We start from the raw sequence: 12,090 nt of genomic DNA, 5'->3' as shown, positions 1-12,090 counted from the left end.
CTAAAAGACCTCATCCACAAAATCCAGGGCTACTCAAATGGGATCGGCCTAACCGCACATGCAGGTGCAGACTGTGACATGCGGCTGGATGGAGTCTCCAAGCAGGGAACAAGTCAGCACAGATGGAGCGCCAGCTGTCCCAGGCGGGGCAGGTGGACAATGAGCTGGGTCCAGAACCAAGGAGGAGGAGGAGGAACGCAAGCCAGCCTGCACGTGCTAAGGTCTGCAGAGCTCTAATGGTCCCAAGGTGCTAGCCAGGGCAAAGACCGCTCTGTTAGCACACTCTCCTCTGGGCACAACCGTGAGGTGGCGTGTGTTCGAACACCAAACCGTCCGAGGAAACCATGCTGCAGGCAACCACTGCTGGCGATGGAGGAATCTGGGAGGCCCGCGCAAGCCAGACAAAGCACGGTCAAGTGATGACTGGTCTGCGGGCAGGGGGTGGACCAGTGGAGTACGTGACTGGGAAAGGTGGGGGTGGCTGGGCTACCCACCAAAGGCAAAAACCAGGTGGGAGGAAGGCTCCCACACCAGGGGTGGACTCAGGTGGCCCCCGAGGCCTTTGCAGCTCCAAATCTATGACCGTGACCCACAGAGTACCGACAAGAGATGACAGGGAGGGGCCGCCATCTGTACCAGCAGAAGAACAAGCAGCGACAGTGAAATCCCAGAAGGGCTGAAGCCCTGGCGTGTTTACCATCTCAGCTCAGTGGTAAGCTTCCTGAGGGCAGGGCCAGCCTCTCTACAGATCTCCACCCACACAGGGCCCTGGGCCCGGCCTACCTGTCATGGAAAAAGAAGTGAGACTCTGGGCATCCCCTAGAGATCTCAGAGTTGGAAGGGGGTTCACAGGAGATCTACTGCTACCTGTCCCTAACCTGGAATACCGCCCCAATGGCTGGTCCCCCATCCCCTATGACAGGGAGCTTCCTGCAGTCCACTCTACACTGTGGGCCAGCTCCAAGGGCTGGCAAGTTTCTCTTTTATTGAGCTAAAAACTGCCTCTCTCCCAGCTTTGGCCCTTCCATCCCTCCTGGTGATTCCCACCGGGCCACGCAGAGGCAGGACCCCCCTACTTCCTCCAGAGCTCCAGACTGACGGCCAGAAGGGAAGGATTCTGCTCTCCAGCTGGTTCTCTGCTACCTTGAACGTGGGCACCTCATGGCAGAGACAAGGGAAGCTGGCCCCATTTTCAGCCCATGCAGCAAAAATCAGGGCACTGCCTCCAGCTATGATCTCAGCCATGTCAGCGATGCACGGAGGAGTGAGGCTGGGGGGAGGGGAGGGCCCAACAGGAGCGCTTCGCCCGCCACAGAGAGCTCCCATAGAGGGGGCAGAGGACAGGCCTGAGAAGGCCCAGGAAGCTGGCAGTAGTGCAGGTGGGACGGAGACAGAAAGCACCTTCTCTTCCTGCCTTATGGAAAGGGTCACAGACCCCAAGGAAGATGCGATCGTGAGACCCTGTAGTCTAGGGGAAGGGGAAACACACGGGCAGTTACACAAGGCCACACAAACAATCCAGTGAACACCCAGGAGCAAGGAGGCAGGAAGGAGGCAGGGGTGGCCTCAGACCCCCAGGCTCTTCCAATGCGATTTGCGATCTTTCCTCCCTGACGCCCCCCAGGAGGGGACATGTGGTTGGATGGACCCCACTTCAGGAGAGCCCTAATCAGTACCTGGCTTTCCCTACCACCAAGTCCAAATGCCCTTCTGACACCTGACCCCTGGCTCCTGAGTCCGAGGTCAAACTAATCCTTCTTCCACAGGAACGACTTTCAAATACCTGAAGTCGGCTCTCATGCCCACCCCCCTCGACCCAGGTCTTCTCCCAGTGGTGACTGGGCCTCCATTCTGGGGAGGGGTCCAGGCCAGCCCACCTTCATTCCCCCGCACATGGCCTCCACACTTCAAAATCACTGCCCTGGCCTGGGGACTCTCATCTCAGCCCCCAGCCACATCGTGGGTTGCCTTCCCCTATGAGAATGTAACCTTGAGAAAATGATAAACGCTGGAGAAGATGTGCGAAAATTGGAACACTAACACATTGCTGGTGGAGTTGAAAACTGATCTAACCATTCTGGAGGGCAATTTGGAACTATGCCCAAAGGCCTATAAAAATGTGCATACCCTGTGACCCAGCAATAGCACTTCTAGGGCTGTATCCCAAAGAGATTCTACAAATGGGAAAAGGACCCACATGTACAGAAATATTTATGGCAGCTCTTTTTGTGGTGGCCAAGAGTTGGAAATTGAGGGAATGCCCATTAATTGGGGAATGGTTGAACAAGTTGTGGTACATGAATGTAATGGAATACTATTGTGCTAAAAGAAATGATGAATAGGCTGACTTCAGAAAAACCTGGAAAGACTCGTATGGACTGATGCTGAGTGAAGTGAGCAGAACCAGAACATTGTACACAGTAAGAGCCACAGTGTGAGATGACTAACTTTCACAGACTAGGATCTAAGACATCTCCAAAGGCCTCATGATAGAAAATGCATCCACAAAGAAGAAAGAACTATGGAGTCTGAATGCAGATCGAAGCATGCTATTTGCTCTTTTTTTAGTTTTTTGGTTTTTCTTTCTCATGGTTTTTCTCTTTTGTTTTGATTCTTCTTTCACAACATGACTAATGTGGAAATATGTTTAACATGATTGTACATGTATAGCCTATATCAGATTGCTTACTGTCTTAGGGAGTGGGGAAGGAAGGAAAGTGAAAGAGAAAATTTTGGAACTCAAAATTTTACAAAAATGAATGTTGAAAACTATCTTCACATGTAATTGGAAAAAATAAAATACCATTAAGTGGGGGGGGGGAAGGTTGTAACCTTGAGTACTTTGTATAGTGCCTAACACATTTCCTCATCCCTTCATTCCTTCTTCCTTCCTTCCATCCCTTTTTCCTTCTTCTTTCTCTCCCTCCTTTCCTCCCTCCCTTCCAATTCTCCCTCCACCAATTCTCCAATGCCATTCTCTCAGTCCTCCAAGCCCTTCCTTGCAGAGAGGAGGAAACTGGCCCCCAGAGAAGCCAGAGGAGCTCACAGGTCATTTAGTGCCATGTCCTCATCATTCAGACAAGGAAGCCCAGGGTAGCTGTGGAAAGGGCATGGCCAAGGTCATGCAGCTGCTGAGTGACTAAGTCAGGATCAAACGCACAAGTCTAGTGTTCTTTCCATACACTACCAGGCTGCCTCTTTTACCCCCTCCCCGAATGCCCCTTTCTGAAGCAGGCCAATGGCACCAGGGCATTTGGGGTAGGAGCCATCCGGCCCTGCGCGGGGACATTCCCTGGGTCAGGGGTTCCCTCTCCTCTAACTGCTGAGCTGGCTCATCGGGCCCAGCACCACGGACTTTGCCCGGGGAGAGGCCACTCCTGCTGTGCGAGACCCATCACTATTCATTACACCAGATAAGGCAGGTCTTTTTCCCACGTGAACGAATCGCTGAACTGGACACATTCTACTAATCACAGGGCTGAAATCCTCTGGAATGTGCTGGGGCTTTCTGGGAAGAAGGGGAAAGGACCAACGGTGGCCAACCCTCTTATTAGAAGGCAGCCTCTGAAAGGCGCCCTTAATTGTCAACCTCAGTCACCATGGCAACAGGGCTCACCCACAGCCCCGAGCACGGCCCACGGAATCCCTGCCTCATCTTCAGCCAGGAGAGCCTGCACCAAAAGGGCTGGCAGTGGGCTTTCAGCAATGCCCAGGCCTTGTCTGCCAGGGCCTGGAGAGCTCCCACAGAAGCCCAGATTGCCCTTCTAAGTCAGCCCAGCTCAGCTCTACCCAAATGGCTCAAATCCAGGGTTTGGAAAATGCAAAGAAGTGATTTCTCACACTTTTTCTGCACAAAAAATAAGTAGTAGATGTTCAATCCCGAGCTGCCACTATGTTCCTCTGAAAGGGAAGGCCCAAGCGCTACCAACCTAGACAGGTTGCCACATTATTTGGGGGCCTCAGCTGCCTAATCTGTAAGATGGGCACAGGACACCTGCCATGCCTGCCTCCCAGGGTGGCCAGGAGACCCTGAAAGAGCACCACCCCAGAACAATGCACTCAGACGATGCCAGGCCACTATGCTTAAGTGAATGCCACATTCTCAATTCTCAGAAATCTCGGGCACCAGGTGCCAAGCCTCAAGAATGTCTCACCCCACCTGCCCAAGATCAGGGACCCATCATGCAGGGAACTGGCCTGAAGACCGGACCCAAAACCTTCACAGCAGACCTGGAACGCTGATGGCTCTGCTGGCAGATCTCCCACCCCCAGCCTCCTGACCCCAATTCCTGCTGGAGAACGGAGACAGTGAGAGGCTTTCTCCCGAATGCCAAGCCAGTGAGCAAGAGGAAATAGCTGGAGGAGAAACCCATGATCTGGGGACATTCAGTCCTGGGCTTGGAGTCAGAAATGTGGGTTCAAATCCTGGTTGTCCTGTCTCCTTCCCCACCACCTCACCTCCCCAGAGAAGGAAACTGAGGCCCAGAGAGAGAAGGGACTACAGCCAGGCCTCCTGGCTCCCAGTCCAGGGCTTCGTGGCTACCCCTGGTAAAAGAATCTTCAGCTGCTCCATCTGGCAGAGGTTACATCCATGCACTGACCTTAAAAAACTGAATTCTAAGATGTTTCCATATGGAAGAAACCTCCCAGACAAACCCCAGGACACCAAGGGTTTGCAGCTGTTCAAAGCCTAGCAACAACTGGGAAGTGGGCCACGGCCCTGCCCCTGAAGCCTCTGCCTGTGCCATCACTGCGAGTGACTGGGGAGGACCTGGCCCTCGGGTCCCTTTCCCAGTTCTCAAGCTCTAACCCAATGATCCTTAGGTCTTCCGATGCAGTTCCTATCACTCTGGGCTGGCTATAACTGTTAGGAAACTTGGGGATGGGAGGATTCAATTCAATTAACATTTATTAAATGCCTACTGTTTGCCAGGCACTGGGCTAAGTGCTGGGGATACAAAAAGAGGCAGAAGACAGTCCCTGCCCTGGAGGAGCTTACATCTCTCTACAGATCCTAGGAGTCTGCTGTCCTGGGTCCAGAGCCCTGCCATGGGCCAACCTGTCTGAGCATAACCCTAAGGCAGTAGAGGTACCATGCCATCACACCATAGGTCATCAGAGCCGACAGAGAACCCACAAAATTCAGTCGCAGAGCATGCAGGGGCAGAGCCTGGGCTAAAAACCAGGTCTCTAGGGGCAGCTAGGTGGCACAATGGATAGAACACCGGCCCTGGAGTCAGGAGGACCTGAGTTCGAATCCGGCCTCAGACACATAACACTCACTAGCTGCGTGACTCTGGGCAAGTCACTTAACCCCAATTGCCTCACCAAAATAAAGATAAAAATAAAAACCAGGTCTCTGGATTCTTGGCCCTTTCCATCCCATGGCTGCCCTAGCTATGGGCACATGGGCTTCTCCCCACACCCACGGCTCAGCTAGGCCCCGTTTCCTCCCACCCTGGCTTCACAGGAATGGGGAGCAGAGACAGGCAAGGGGGCCCAGTCATGGCTGGGCTTCAAGGTCCAAGCACGTATGGGAGGGCAGCTAGTGGTCTGGAGCCTATGATTGGGTCAGGCACGGGAGTGACTAATGAGTAGACTGCAGGATATGACAGGACCCTCTGGAGGGGTCCCAGAGCCAGGAGGCTGGGCTTCCTGATGGCTACACTATGTCTCAAGAGCACAAAACTGAGATCTGGGAGGGCCTTTCAGCAGACACAGCTTGGCCCAGGGGAAAGAGGCCTAGATTTGGAGTCTGAATTTTGACTCTGCTGCTTACTACGTAGATGACCTTGGGTGAATCACTGAAAATGAGCAGGGTGGACCATGAAATAGGGCTGAGAGCTGGAAAAGACTGTGGGTAACCTGGTGCCATCCCTTCCTTTTACAGATGAGAAAAGGAAGGTACCTGGCTCACTCATGGGCATCCCCCAGCAGCCAGGGCCTGCCCCTCCTCTGCCCCGATGGGAAGACTTCCCTCACACAGGGGACGAGGCCACAGGTGAGCCTGGGCTCAGAGACAAGTGGGGTGGCTGGGCTCTATGTCCTGATGGAATGAGGGCCGTCTGCCTCAGACCCAATGGCCCATTTAGGAAGGAAGCTGAAAGGTCACGGAATCAAAGCAGCTACTGGCCACTGGGCATCACAGCCCCAACTCTGATGAATCTCAGGCCATGGGCTCCCTGCATTCCATGATCACAGCCAGAGCTAACCCTCCCCCACAGACTTGGGCCAATGCCAGCAAAGTAAGACCCAGTAATTTCCTCTGTGGTCACTATTAATCACACCCCTCTGAACAACCAGGCCAGGCTGAGGGCAGGGCTGGGAAACTACCCGGCTTCCCTGAAAGTAGACACATGATCTCGGCACTGAGACCAGCTCCTGAGGCCCAGGGGGGAGACAAGGCCTTCCAATGGCTCACAGCCTCCAAAGCCCTACTACCTCATCTCTGGGAAAACCAGAGGGGGAGCTTTTTTTAAAAAGTAATTTAATTTCTAAGGTTTTACCAATGCCCTTTGTTTTCACATTAGGCATCACGAGCTACACCACCACCACCACCCCAAGTCCAACACTCCCTCCATCATCATCCGGAGACCTCCTTTGTAGTAAAGGTGTGGGGGACAGACAGAGAAAAGACCCGGTGGGTGGAGAGCCTTATTCAAGAAAGGCCAGGGCCAGTGTCACTGACTGAAGAGCCACGTTGGGCAGCCAGGTGGGCGGCGGCCAGGTATGAAGGGCTTCAGATGCCCAACAGAGCATCTTGGAGCTGATCCTGGAGGCAATAGGGAGCCACTGCCGTTTATGGAGCAGAGGAGCAGGTTGTATGGGGGGTAGTCCCCCTCTGGAAGACAGTAAACCTCTTAAAGGCAGGGCCTGCCACATCCCCAGCACCCAGCCGGACAGCATCTTGTACATACACGGCAGAGCTGTTGAGTAGTTAGAAGAAGTAAATAAATTGGTGTCTTCTCTGCCTCATCTTAAGCTCTCCCACCATTCTCCTTGCCCTTCCCTGGGCACATGTTGTACTTTCTTTAGTTGGCAGCTGGAATGCTCTGTCTACCAGCTATACCTCTAGCAAGAAACTGTGTCCTCTCCAAGCTCGACTGCTGCCTCCTCCAGGCAGCCTCCCCAGATCCCTCTCCCTCTTGTTAGAAAGTAAACTTCTTGGTAACAGAGATTGTTTCAGACCTGTCTTTGTACCCCCACCTCTTAGCACATGGCCCAGCCTGGAGGAAGGCCTTGGTCCTTCATTCACAGGACTCCTGGGGCCTTTGGTTTCTGCCCACACCGACCATTTCTCTTGTCTTGTATTGAAATCGCTATTGTCAATCAAGAGTTCTCCACCAGGAGTCTGGGCTTTACAACTGCTATAATCACCCGCAGGGTGACCCTAGAGAAGTCATTTCATGCCTCCCTGACCAGTCTCCTCATCTGTAAGTGAAGGCGGTTGGCTGAGAGCAGACACTTGCCAAGGCAGTGGAAGGAAGGGGTTTCCCTCTCTGGGTCCTTAGGGAGCAGGGATCCTTGGCCCTGGCCTGATATCTCTGCCCCCCTGTTTGGCCTCTACTGGCCATCTCTGTCTGTCCCCCACACCCGACACACTTTCCCTGCTCATCTCCACCTCCCGGCTTCCTTCAAGTCCTGGCTAAAATCCTCGCCTTCTCCAGGAAGCCTTTCCCCATCTCTCTTCGTTCTGGCGCCTTTCCCGTGTTAATTTCTTCCTATTTATCTCATACACAGCTTGCTGCATGTTGTCTCTCTCACTAGACTGTAAGCTCCTTGAGGGCAAGGACCATCTCTTGCCTTTGTAGTCCTCATGCTTAGAGCAGTGCCTGGTACATAGCAGGCACCTAATAAATGCTTACTGACTGACTGACTAGAGAGTGAGGTGGAGACACAGAACTAGAGAAAGTCCCTCAGTGAAGGTTTCACGGAAGAAGGGGCCCCTGACCTGGCTGGTAGATGCGGAACCTGACTTACAAAGGAGGCGGCGCACAGCAGGGGAAGGAATGAAGGCAGGAAGCTGCAGTTGTTATTTGAACCGCACAAAGACTTTACACGCTGGCAGCAGGATAGAATAATCATGACAACAATAATAATAACAGCTCTCACTTAGCACCTAAAAGTTTGCCAAGCCATTGTCAGAAGGACCCAGGTACTCTCGGCATGATTTCTCTTTGCGTGGGGAAACTGAGGTTCAAGAGAGGTGAAGGGATCCCCAGGGAGAAGTGTCTGAGGCAGCATTTGAACTCGAGTCTCCTCCACCAGGCCTCACTCGGTAGCGGGCAGAGACCCGGCCTTAGAGTTAGATGCCCCAATGCTGCCGTTGGCTCACAGAGCTATGGCCTGAGCCAGGTGGGGGCTGTGCGAGGAAGAAGAGGGCAGGTACAAGAAATTCAGCTCCACAAATAGTTTCTGAGCCCCTAGTGACCTACTGTGTGCCAGGTATTGTGCGAGAGCCCCCTGTGCGAGAGCAGGTGCCCCCCACGGTTGGGCTCTGGAGCTCAGGCTCCGAGGGGCAGAGCCTTCCAGACAGATGGAACCGATCCTAGGCAAAGGCTCAGAGGTTGGGCTGGGCATGCTACAGATTACAGATGGGGTGCTGGGAACAGGCCGGGCTGACTGGAATAGAGATGCCTTACAGGGAGAAATAGGAACCAAGACTAGAAAAGGGATGAGGGGAACAAAATGATACAGAAAGCTTGAAATGCCAGGCTGAGGAGTTGGCACTTGGCAAAGAAAATCCTGGAAGATCTCTGAGTAGGGGAATGACATGGCCCGCCAGCAACATCTGTGGCAGCTTGAGTGGAGAGGGGGAGACTGAGGGCAGGGAGGGGGCCAATGCCGGCGCAGGCCAGCGAGAGGGGCTTCCTGCTTCCCAAGTCTCTCCATGACAGGCACCTGCAGCACAACCCAGGGGCATCTGTGAGGGGCATTTCCACGCTGGGAGGCCGCGAAAGAGGCAAGGGTCACTCCAAAGTCACAAAGCTGGGTAAGCGAAGGCCAGTGGTGCAAAGAGGGACGCTGAGAGCAGGGCAGCTGTGGGGAGTTAGGTCATGGGGTGCTGGTGGGACAGGGGGGAAGAGCTGGGGGCTGGGCGGGTACATTTAGGAATCATCTACAGCGAAGAAATGGAAGCTATAGCAACGAGGGAAGGGCTGGGACAGAGACTGCAATGTTACACAGAAGCACCAAGGGAGCCCAGAAGGCACAGTCTGCGAGGTGGGAGGAGAACCAGGAGAGATGGAACAGAAGCTGGGGAGCATTTAGAAGGGGGGTGGGGGATGCTGCAGGAAGGCACAAAGGCCAGTCGCCTGAACAGTTAAGAATGACAGGCAGAACGAGGAAGAGAGCCCCTTTTTCACAGTCCTTAGGGGTTGGGGGCTCATTGCAACAAACAGCTTCTGATTCACCACCAGCCCAGGCACAATGGTCACCACCGTAGCCAATTAACTCAAAGAACTGCAGAATCGCCGAGCTGGCAGGGGCCCGTCCTTATCTGGATGGTGGGTTTCATCATCTACAAAGTCATTTTCTCATAACAATCCCATGAGAAAGGCTGCACGGGCACGATGGTTCCTGTTTTTACAGATTTCAAGGGTTGAGTGATTTGGCCAAGTTCACACAGTTCCTATGAGGCCGACTTTTGAACCCCGGTCCCCAGACTCTAAGTGGGGCCTCGTGAAGTAAGATAAGCTTGGACAGGTCAGCCAGGGCCCGAAAGCAGAAGGCCAGGAACACCAGGGAGAGGCAGTCAGGAAGGCTCAGGGGCAGAGAATGAATGGAGCAGCGGAGCCCTCAAAGAAGCCTGACCCACTGGCAGGTGCCACCATTTCCCTCTTGGGTTTGAACTCTTCCCTACCTAAACAGCTGGGTGCTGCCCCCACCCCTTCCTTTGCACAACTGACTGTCCTGGATCAGTAACGAAGAAGAGACTAAGCAATATAACAGACTCGTACACGTACACATACACACACACACACACACACACATCCACGTCCACATGTCCTGTCTGTCAGGACCACCGGGGGCAGCGTGGGAGCTGAGACCACCTCTACCCATTTCCTGCTCCATGTGTGGCACTCTAAGGAGCCACCAGAAAGAGGAGGGGCCATGCCACCTGGAGGAGGGGTCCCACAGGGCAAGGGGCTGCCAAGGGCACTCTGGCACCCCGATGCTGACACAACAGGGCAGACTAGTCCTGCAGCGCTCACCCCAACCCCTCCACAGAGATTGCCAGCTGCCGGCCCTTTAAGATCACAGACAGAGGAAAGAGGGGGTTTTTGGAGGGTGGGGGGAGATCAGGCAGGTGGGTAGGCTCAGTGGAAGGGGCATCCTCCAGTTCATTTCTTCCCACGTGGCACCAAACACATAACAACAACACACCCTCAAAAGGGGCACAGAGGGATGAGCCCCCCCCACTCATCCATCATCATGCTTACTCCAGTCGGGACCGGACTCCCCCCCTGCACCCCAGAAAGCTCCTGAGAGCTCCCCGACAAGAGCCGGGAAAGCTCAGCCCCAGAAGAGAGAGAAGAGGCTCGTCTTCCCTCAGTGGGGTTCAGTGAGGCAGTAAAGCTTTCCTCCAGGGCTCCCCACCTCATCAGGGGCACACGTCAAGGCTGCTGAAAAGCTTACCTTTGTGGCACCCACAAAGCCCTCTTCCATTCAGCTCCTTGGTCATCAAATCAGAAGCCTCCAGAAGGGTTTCCTGGGCCACGTGAGGCCATTCAGCAGCTGAGGAGCCCACGAGAGAGGGAGGGAAGGAAGGGAGGAAGGGAGCGAGAGTGAGCAGCTCACTGGTGGTGGCAGCAGCAGCAGCAGCTTGGGAATGCCCCCTCTCTGATGGGGACGAGTTAAACTTCAGATGCTGCCCTGGTGGCGGCAGCGGCGGCAGAGGCAGTAATGGGAGCAGAGGCAGCGGCGGCTGTGGCGGAGACCCATCAGCAGAGCCGCAGTCCTGGGGCCCAGCCGGCTCAGCCAGTCATGTGCCACCGCATATTCTAGCCCAGCGGTGTGGGGGGTGTGTGTGTGTGTGTGTGTGTGTGTATGCGTGCGCGCTCACCCCGTGTGTAAATGTGTGTGTGTGCATCCCCCCCTCACCCCACCAGAGCTGCAGGCCAGCGCCGCCCGCTGCCTCCCCACCAATTCTCAGACAGCCAGAAACACATCCGGACTGGGAGAGGCAGAGAGGGAGACAGCCGCAGGGATGGAGAGAAAGAGGGAGAAAGAGCAGGACTGAGAGGAGACACAGGAAGGAGACACACACCTACCAGCCAGGACCTCAAGTTCAGACCGGGGACCCTAAGGGGAACCTATTAAGAGTCCCCCGAGAGCCCCAAAGAGGCTAAGGAATGTCTCCCCACCCAGAGGTGAGCCTGGGGAGGGGGATGGCTGGCATTAGTGACTCTCGATGAACACTGGGGAAGAGCTCTGTCCAGCCTGGAAACTCCTCCTGCATCCGCCCTGCCCCCTAAAATGGGACAGCCACAGCTCCCCGCCACAACACACACACACACACACACACACACGCCATCCAAAGGCCATCTAATATCTAGCAGCAGCTGCTCCTGCGGCTTAATCCACAGGGAGGTAGAGGGGCGGGCTGGGAGGACTGGAGCCCAGAAAGTGAACCCTGAAGCTTGGGGGGAGGGGACCACCAAATAAGGCTCTCCAGACCCCTCCCCTCCTATGCTGAAGTCACCCAAGGAGGGAAAGCCTCTGCTGGCTGGGTTGCTGCCTGGCTCTTTGGCCCCCCACTGGGTCCAGGGAAGCCTACCCAAAAGAGGAGGCTGGCCCGGCCCACGGCCCGCGCTCCCAACCCCAGCCAGCAGCCTCAGAGGCCAGACTCCTGGGACATCAAGGTTCTAAGCAGCTCAGAGAGGGCCTGGCCTGATCCATCCCCGCCAATGAGGAGGCAGAGGCCTACAGGCAACAAGTAACTTCCCCGAGAGTGCACAGAGAGGACTGTGGGGAGCACCACGGGAAGAACCACGGAGAGAACCACAGGGAGAACCATGGGGAGAACCACAGAGAGAACCACAGAGAGAAACATGGGGAGAACCACAGAGAGAACCATGGGGAGAACCA

The 12,090-nt window shown here is 54.9% G+C and overlaps 1 protein-coding gene across 6 annotated transcripts in view; it reads right to left on the bottom strand.

Moving 5' to 3' along the window:
• The window catches only part of SIPA1L3 (signal induced proliferation associated 1 like 3), a 169,510-nt gene that overhangs the window by 103,962 nt on the left and 53,458 nt on the right, over nt 1-12,090 (bottom strand). The window contains exon 1 of one of the 6 annotated variants that reach the window (XM_027855214.1): nt 11,270-11,349. The exons of 4 other annotated variants lie outside the window; for them this stretch is intronic. The gene's annotated coding sequence lies outside the window, so the exon portion shown is untranslated. Of the gene's footprint in view, nt 1-10,638; nt 10,732-11,269; nt 11,350-12,090 lie in introns of those variants that run through there. One more of the 6 variants, XM_027855212.1, reaches the window with a different exon arrangement.

This window comes from Vombatus ursinus, unplaced genomic scaffold (genome assembly GCF_900497805.2).
Source record: "Vombatus ursinus unplaced genomic scaffold, bare-nosed wombat genome assembly UNPS02010822.1, whole genome shotgun sequence".
NCBI lineage: Eukaryota > Metazoa > Chordata > Mammalia > Diprotodontia > Vombatidae > Vombatus > Vombatus ursinus.
The sequence above is the reverse complement of the archived record's forward strand: the minus strand, read 5'-3'. Positions and strand labels throughout refer to the sequence as shown.